The sequence below is a fragment of the Thermobia domestica genome, chromosome 15 (genome assembly GCF_964235325.1).
Source record: "Thermobia domestica chromosome 15, izTheDome1.hap1.1, whole genome shotgun sequence".
In the NCBI taxonomy this organism is placed as follows: Eukaryota; Metazoa; Arthropoda; class Insecta; order Zygentoma; family Lepismatidae; genus Thermobia; species Thermobia domestica.
Genome location: NC_137468.1, coordinates 74,719,369 through 74,729,154, shown reverse-complemented (window position 1 = coordinate 74,729,154; position 9,786 = coordinate 74,719,369).

Genomic DNA, 9,786 nt, shown 5'->3' with positions numbered 1-9,786 from the left:
TTGTGATTATAAACAAATGGTAATTAAATATATTTTAATTATGACAGTTATATCAAAGCTGACAGTAATAGTATCTATCATAACGTAAATAAATTAAGTTGCCCAGACAAAGGCGATAGTTTTAGCGTAAAATTAGTAGTTTAAAAAAATAAAAAATCCTTTTTTTTTTAATTCCTGGTGGACAGATTTACCACACACATCTAACATAAAGTTTGCATAATGGTTTCGTATTGGTGTGAACGGAACATTTTATGGAGATTGAAACAGTTTGATGCTATAATTTGGAGAACGATCATCACTAATCTAAACCTTATTTCTCTACGCCCGTGAACTTGGCCTCCACATGACACACTAAGGATAAAATTAGTGTCAACCGTTAGTGCTTCTTAGTGCACCAATCCCTAACGTTAGTGCTACATTAGTGTAGTTGCTACAAGTAAACATCTTTGTGAAGGCACGTTCACGCTGCCCCCCCACTTCATGCACTAACGAAAAATTTAGTTCCAGTCGTTAGTGTATCGCTAGAGCTTCTTAGTGTACCAGCCTCTAATGTTTGGCTTCATTAGTGTAGCTGGTAAAAGATAAATAGCTTTGGGAAGCCAGCGTGAACTTAAACCTCCATTTTAAGCACTAACGAAAAATTATCGCTATTCATTATGCATTGTCAGTGCTTCTAGAAAACACTGATAGTTTCATTAGTGCTTCAGTATTGGTGTAGTTATGGCAAGTTACACGTCACGAAACACCCATAAGAAATACATGGGGTAGTTATCATTGTGTCAAATCCCGCCAAATTCAAAAGCACTAATGACCTCTTGTAGTTCAATCATTAGTGGATCGCTATTTATTCTTAGTGCACCAACCCCTAACGTTAGTGCTTCACTAGTGTAAGTGCTACAAGTAACAAACCTTTGGGGGGCCAAGTTTACGCTGGCGCCCTACTTCAAGCACTAACGAAAAATTTAATGCCATTCGTTAGTGTATCGTTAGTGCTTCTTAGTGCACCACCCCTAACGTTATTGCTTCATTAGTGTAGGCTCTAGAACCAAAACAATTTTACGTGCTGGCCCCAACTTCAAGCACTAACGAATAAATTTGTGCTAGTCGTTAGTGCATCGTTAGTGCTTCTAGAAAACACTAATAGTTTCGTTAGATATTCACTATCAGTGTAGATATAGCCATTTATGTCACGAAGCTCCTATAATAAATACATAGGGAATTTTTCATTAGGTCAAATCCCCGCCAAATTCAAAAGCACTAATAATTTCTTCTAGTGCAATCGTTAGCGCTTTGTTAGTGCTTCTTAGAGCACCAACTCCCAACATTGGTGTTTCAATAGGTTAGACGCTAGAAGCAAAAAGCTTTAGCCACCAAGAAAGCACTGACGATGAAACCTAGTGCAATCGATAGTGCTTCGTCTAGAAAACACTAATAGCTCAGTTAGTGTTTCAATATTAGTTTAGATATTGCCAATTATATATATCACGAAACTCCCGTAAGAAAAGCAGGAAATTTTTCATTGGGTCAAATTCTCGCCAAATTCAAAAGTAGTAATGAACTATTCTAGTGCAATCGTTAGTTCTTCATTAGTACTTGCTAGTGCATCAACTCCGAACATTACTGCTTCTCATCGTGAATGCTATTGTGCGGAGGGGCAATCGTGTAGTTAACTTCCCCTAAGTTTTATTTTCTAGCATCCATAGTATTGAAGCATAATGATGGGAGTTCTGCAATAAGACCTACAAACGAAGTAGTAACCACTTTATTATATATGGTCATTAGTGCTAATAGTGAAGCACTAACGAAACTATTAGTGTTTTCTAGAAGCATTAACAACGACTGGCACTAATGTATTCGTTAGTGCTTGAAGTGGGGCCAGCGTGTACCATTTCTTTGGCTCTAGAGTTTACAGTAATGAAGCACTAACGTTATGGGTTGGTGCACTAACTAAATTTTTCGTTAGTGCTTGAAGTATGGATCAGCATGAACTTAGCCTCCCAAAGATTTTTACTTGTATCACCTACACTAATGAAGCACTAATATTAGGGATTGGTGCACTAAGAAGCACTAACAAGTGTAATTTTATTGTTAGTGTCTTAAGTGAGGGCCAAGTTCACGAACGTAGAAAAATACGGTTTAGAATCGTGATGATCGTTCTCCAAATTATTGCATAAGGCTGTTTCAATCTCCATAAAATGTTCCGTTGACACTAATACGAAACCAGTATGCAAACTTTGTGTTAGATGTGTGGTAAATCTTGTCCGCCATGAATAATGAAACCAAAAAAGGATTTTTTTTTTTTATTTTTAAAAATACTGATTTTACGCTAAAACTATCGACTTTGAAAGGGTGCTCAAGGAACACTCAAACATATCTAAACATAGGAAACATAAATATACAAAAGAGAAAGGATTATTGTAGGAAAATATGAAAATTGAAGTTAATGTGAGTGCAGCTGCACCCCCTGCACCCACTGTGGCGCCGCCTATGCTAACCAGCACTAACGATTGGTATAGTTACTTTTGTTAGTGCTTTAATTTTTGCATATGAGTATGCTAACTTGACGTCAAGTTGGCATACAACAAAAGAGTCGCTCTATTTTTTAAGTATAGAAACACTAACGTTAGGAAGCTAGCACTAACCAGCACTAACGATTGGTATAGTTACTTTCGTTAGTGCTTTAATTTTTGCATATGAGTATGCTAACTTGACGTCAAGTTGGCATACAGCAAAAAAGTCGCTCTGTTTTTTTTTTTTTAAGTATAGCAGCACTAACCTTGGAAAGCTAGCACTAACCAGCACTAACTATTGTATAGTTTTGGTCGTGTTGGCTAAATGTGTGTATGCTAACTTGACATACGTATGGTTGAGTTGTGAGTTACAATACGCTAGGAAACAGCAAAACGCTATACCACTCACAAATCACTGTAAGACACTTGAGTGCGCGTGGCAACTAAGCACTTCAACTACCCGCCAAATAGCAATGACCTCATTTGATCGACTGGGTGGTAATTAACATCACCTACACTACAAAGCCAATAAGACGTCTATTGGATTAAAACGTTCACGTGAGTGCTAGCAGAAAATCTTTAAAAGTTAACCAAGTGCACTGGCGGACAGTTATTAGACGTCGAAACTATGCTTTTAGTTACTCCGAATCACAAAGACTTCCGTACGGACGAAAATTGTAAATGCAAATTCTGTCAAGGACCTCATTTGGCATACGATGAAAAAATCCATTATGGTTACCCTAATGTTGCTTCCACACCTCAAGTTAGCGAGAACTTAACCTCCCGACCTAATGCAGTTATTCAAGAGAGCCTTGTCGGCCTTCTACCCCACCCACTCCGAAGACAGTCACCAACTTCAAATAAGTTTGCGGCCCTTTCGAGTACCACTGACACTGAGGAAGCAATGGCCCTTGCAGAGGACTCCCAAATCCGTAAGACCCAGCTTCTGCGGCTTCAGTCTCACTCCGACGAAAGATAAACTCTTTTTATGTTTATGACTACTCCACCGATAAAGGATACAAGATCAGCCACGGTGCTTTAGCCCGCTGTAAAGAGATACTTACTGTGCAGTCACCAAGAACGGTATGAAGTTTCAATGCGCTAATTAAGAAGATTACCAAACCTTGGAAAAGTTTTGCCAGGAATATAAATTTTCCTATTTCATGGACACTGCACTTACCGACCGCTACCTTAAGGTAGTAATCGGCGAACTTCCTATCGACACCCAGCTGGATAATATTAAAACAGTTTTCATTGACAGAGGTTACGATGTCTTACGAGGAGAAGTAAAAATCCTCTCCCATTGTTTCTCGTTACCTTAGCCAAGACGTCAAAGGCTATTTTTGAACTCACTTATTTGGAATTCCACAAAATTTCTGTAGAACCATACCGACCCAAGTAATTTATCCAGTGCTTTAGATGTCAACGTTTAGGGCATACACAGTCATTCTGTTATGCCACACCAAAATGCATGTGATGTGCAGATGTCCACTTTAGTTATCAATGCACCCAAACTAAAAACGAAACCACATCTAAATTTGCTAACTGTGGTAAAGACCATCAAGCCAATTTCAAAGGATGCCCTATTATCAAACGCTTCCAAGCACGCCGTGCTCCAGCTGACGTCAAACTTACTGAGCAAGACTTCCAACCGCTGGTGTCGAAATCTACTTCTTCTCAACCGACACGCACTGATTCTGCACCTACTTATGCACGTACAACTACATCCAGAAGAGGAGGGCGCGGTCGTTCAGTGGTAGAGCGTTCACCTCCGGTGCTTGGGGTTCCTGGTTCGATTCCAGCTCGCGCCGTGTGGACTTTGTGGTGGACAAACACCGAGCTCGTGGGTTTTCTCGGGGTTCTCCCGTTTCCTCCCACTTTCTTCATTCCACCATTTCATTCATTTATCATAATCACCGTCTCCTTTAGCCTAACCGGCATAACTGTCTGACGTAAAACTCAAAGATTTCATTTCATTTTTACATCCAGAAGACAACCTCCTTCTCAGCTGACAGTGGACTCCTCCGACGACTCCAGTTCTTCAATCAAAGAACTCCTTCAAATTTTCCGAGACCTCCCATTTTCAGATTTTTTACAAGATGTCACGAAGAAGATGCCACAACTCCATCAAGCGGCTGACACTTTCAGTAAAATTACTATTTTACTGGAAATTTTATCCGACTTTATCTAAATTCTCCGTCAAGCAGTGGTACATCTGGTCAAATTTTGGCTAGATGACAGAAGATGATACATTCGGACCAAACCTTCATGAGGGTCACACAACTCTTCGTTCTATTGGCTTCTCCAACTGCCAAGCAGGATTCATCTATATTCAAACTACATCAACTGACTTCCTGACTTCCCCAGACATTCTCCAGTTCCTTCGTAGCTTAATATAGGATTAGAATAATTCATGATGATGGTAGCTAAATTTATTAAGCTGGTCTCTATTCTAATACTACATTCATAAATGTAGATTGAAAATGAATTCCGTGCTAAGTGCCAACAATGGAAAAGTTGAGTTTAATGTCAGAATGTGGGCTAAGTGCCTAACACTGCTCAGTTAAAGTCGAGCTATCTAGTATTCACTGTGGAAGTAGTTCAAATAATCGCCAGAAGAATGCGTGTGGGTATATGTCCCATCAGTTCTTAAGTACAATATGAGTTTTTTACTCAACATTTTCATTCTGGCACTTAGCACGGATTTATAGTCAGTCTACAAATCATGTTTATATCACATTAGTTTAAGGTCACATGGACAGTGTTTAAGTAAATGGTCAAACAAATCCCAGCATGAAATGCTTGTTTGTTGTCAAATACAAGAACCTAATTCTCGAACAGTACAGAACACCTGTTCCATTTAGTTAGTTATCACAGTTTTGATACGGAAACTAATTTGTCTCTATCACAAACAAGCTCTTTATCATTGAAGGTGGAAACAAGTTTTTTTTTAAAAAATCAAAACATGTAGAAGGAAAATAGTAAAATAAAGATAAAATAGCTAATTGCACTCGAATTGCAAACTGACATATTGAGATTGAAGCTCGATATTCAATTCTATAAAAAGAACTACCACCTTTCCGCTGCAAGTGTGTTTGCTTTATCTATCCCTAACATAGTAGATTATTATTTAAAGGAAAAAACAGATACAACGAGATTGTAGTGTTTAGGCCTTCCTGAGTGCGAGTGCTATTTCTTTCTCCTTTCTTGATCATGATGGGGTAGCATACTTAAAATTGTGACTTTTAAGGTTTGTTCTTTCTGAAGAAGGAGGGGCGGAAAATGATGCAATTGTACGGGGCAACAAGTTGCCTAGGAACGGCCCTGGTTATATAATATGTAACAAAACAATGATGAATTTCTTTGGCAATAAATGTAAAATGTATACTTAAAATAAGGATTGTTGGTATAAGAGATAGATTGGTACTTTTATTTTATTTGTTTAACTTATAAACAAGAAGTATGCATATATGTGTTGGTGCGAAGTGTCAATAAAGGATGGATCTAAGAAATGGAAATTCTAACGTATTTTATCATGTAAACTAATATATAAACCTTCAATAGTAGATAAAAGTAACAACCTAAAACTTCCTCAGATCCTAAAAATGAAGAAGAACCTTTTTAACATTAACAACTAAAGCTTCAATTAAAGGATTTTGGCGATCTAGGTCAAAGGTCTACACCAAGAAAGAAGAAACCTCGAGAGAGCTCAAAATGAACGAACCAACGATTTTATTTCTTCACATTGGGTGACAAGAGCGCTGGTAATCGAATGACGTCCTAGAAAAGTGAACGTAACTGTCTAGAAACCTCCGCGTATTTGGAGCTCCAAAAAGGAAAAGTGAAGGAAGAAAGGGTTTGCCTTTGGTAAGAAAATTTTACGTTGTTACTCTTTTCCATAACTTCATAGATTTCTTTTGGAAATCATACAGAGTTAGCCTAAATGATTCATTAGGTTCAACCAAGGCGCTTGGGAAGGGCTCTACCTTACGTGCATGTGGAGCAGCAAAGCCTGTCATAACTATATTATTCAAAATAAATATTACTTGTTGGAAACAAACTTAATAATGATGGTAGTTAAATTTACTAAGCTGACCTATTTGAATACTACATTCATATATCATGTTTGGGTCACATTCTCTTGAGGTCACATGGACAGTGCTAAAGCAAATGGTCAAACAAATCCCAGCAAAGAATTGCTTGATTGTTATCAAATACAAGAACACAATTCTCGATCAGTAGCGAATACCGTTCCATTTAGTTAGTTACCACAATTTTGATATGAAAACTAGTTTTGCCTTCATCATAAATAAGTTCCATATCATTGAAGGTGGGAACAAGTTTATATATATAATTTTTTAACAAATGTAGAACTAAAATCAAGAAATAAGGATAAAAGAGCTAGTTACACTGGAATTGCAAATTGATATATTGAGATTGAAGCTCGATATTCAATTTTATAAAAAGGATTACCATCTTTTCTCTGCAGGTGTGTTTGCTTCATGTCTAACATAATCGATTATTGGTTAGAGAAAAAACAGACACAATGAGATTATATTTGTAGTGTTTAGGCCTTTCTGAGCGTGAGTGCACTTTCCCTTCCCTTCGTTGTTCATGATGGAGTAGCTTACTTAAAATCGTGTCTTTTAAGATTTGTTCTTTCTGGAGAAAGAGGATGACAAATGATGTCATTGCAAGGGGCAAATTGCCTAGGGCCGGCCCTGCGAGGAAACTCACGTCGCCAGATCTCATGCCATGTGATTTCTTTCTGTGGGGTTATATTAAGGACAAAGTTTAGGTACCCCCAGTCAACAACGCTGCATGAACTACAGAACTTCTGCTGTTACGGACATAAATGAAAACATGTTAGTGAACGTAAGAAGGAACTAAATTATAGTTTGGATATGTACCGGGTGACCAAGGGCGCACACATTCAACATTTGTAAAATATAGCAGAAACTTGGTGAGTGTACGTATCTTTTCATGTATAACCCGTCTTTGTACAGTACGTCGTATACTTGTAAACAAAAAGTGGTTTGAAACCCGATGAATCATTTAGGCTAAACTTGTATATTAAAAAAAAAATAGTAAAATATTTTAGTTTAACATCCAACGATTATTCCTTTAAGGCTAAGGAAGACGAATAATTAAGGCAAATGAATGATGACCAAATAATTAGTAGAATGAGAAAGTGAGAGGAGACGGGGGTACTCGAGACACGATGTTATCCATCACAAGCTTACTTGGTCGGGGATCGAACCACGGACTCCACACACCAGAGGCAAACGCTCTACCATTGTGTGACCGTGCCCTCCTTATACATTGAAAAAAAGAGAAAGGATTATGCTTTTGTTGCTATAGAATTTATCAAATCCATTGAATTTAACGTTTGATTTTATTTATATTTATGTCCTAGCAGGACTTGCCTACAATTCCAGTGCAGAAGAAGTGCTTTAGATTGTAATGTAATGAGTTTGAGTCAGGTGGTGCAGAAATCTTTCAGTTTAACATCCCACGATTATATTCTTTGGGCAAAGGAACATGGATAATTAGGGCAAGTGAACGATGATCGAAGAATTGGTGGAATGAGCTAATGGGAGGAAACAGGAATACCCCGAGAAAATCCACGGACACGATGTTGTCCACCACAAACTTATTTGGCTAGAGACTGAACCAGGGACCTCTGGGGCGCTCTACCACTGAGCAACTGTGCCTCCACAGAGAATAATGAGAATGAATATTTAAGCGTGCTTGTAAAGTCACTGTCAATATATAAAAGTGAAATCGATATTGTAATTATCTCTTTTGTCACGACAAACAACTGTACTATTTGGAACCTGAAACGTGAATTTTTGAACATAGCATGTGGATCGACATGGAGTTTTGTAATTTAACTTTTAAGTGAAATAATATCCTAAGGAGAGAATATTTTGTCAAGGATATGCATCTCACAAACCCTTTTAGCTAGAGAGATGAAACTCGGTATATAAACTCGTCATTAAAAGTAAGCGAACGCTTGCTTCAGTGCTTCCGAAAATTCCTCTTCTAAACGATAAAAAGGGGAATTTCTATAATATTCTACTAATTCTAGAAAAAAGCAACACTGTTTTATCCCCGTGCAGAAACTTTTGTTTGAATTGCTGTTAGCAACACATGTAGAGGGTGGGTGGAGCAATACAACTCGGGTGGCGGCGCTAGTGTAGGTGCTGCAGTGATAATAGTGGAGTGTGTTGAATGTAGGTTGTCAAATCACACCTCTCTAAAAGGGCTGTTTTCCAAGGTAGAACAACGTGCATTGATAAAGATTGAAGTGACTCGTGGAAAAAACGCCAGGGAAATTCACTCAGGACTACGTGAAGCATGCGGTGATGAAGCACTGCCGTATCGGACTGTGGCGCATTGGGTTACAACGTTTCGTGCAGAACGTGATAGTGTGCAACAGGAACCGGGTGGAGGTCGACATGGGGTCGACAATCGAGTTATTGAATTGATTCAATTTTTGCTGTATATGGACAGGAGGTAGACTGCCAGGGAATTGGCTAACGAGGTAGGAACATCCCACTACAGTGTTGAATATGTTGCTCAATTACCTTGGTTGCCGAAAAATTGCATCCCAGTGGGTACCGCATCGCCTAACAGATGTTCAAAAATGTCATAGATACGCCCTCGCCGGTGATAATTTGGCATGTTAGAGACGGGAAAGTTGCGTGTTTCTGGACAGAATCATCGCACTTGACGAAACATGGGCGCGCTCTTATAAGCCAGAACTTAAGCGCCAATGAAATAAATGGCGCCACCCATCATTTCCCCAACCCAAGAAGCTGCGTCAGGAACTGGGGAATGTAAAGGTGATGCTGATAGTGGCATACGACATACGTGGTGTCATATTACGACATGTAGTTCCTCCGAACCAGACCGTAAATGCAATGTACTACCGCAGGTTTCTGGAACAACATCTTCGTCCTGCACTGCGCAGGAACGACCCAACTACATAAGGGATCCACTCCTTGTTTTACATTAAAACACCTGTTGTCACAACGCAGTTGCTGTGAGGAACGTGTTTGCATGATGTGGGTGGGAGGTTCTAGAGCACCTACCCTATTCACCCGACATGAGTCCACATGACTTTCATCTGTTTCCTACAATGAAGGAACCACTGCGAGGGATGCGTTTTCTCACCAGAGATGCCATATTTAGAGCTATAGAGCGCTCTCTTGCAGACATCCACAAAGAGGGCAAAAGCTGCTGGTATTCTGTTACTTTCCCACATCTGGCA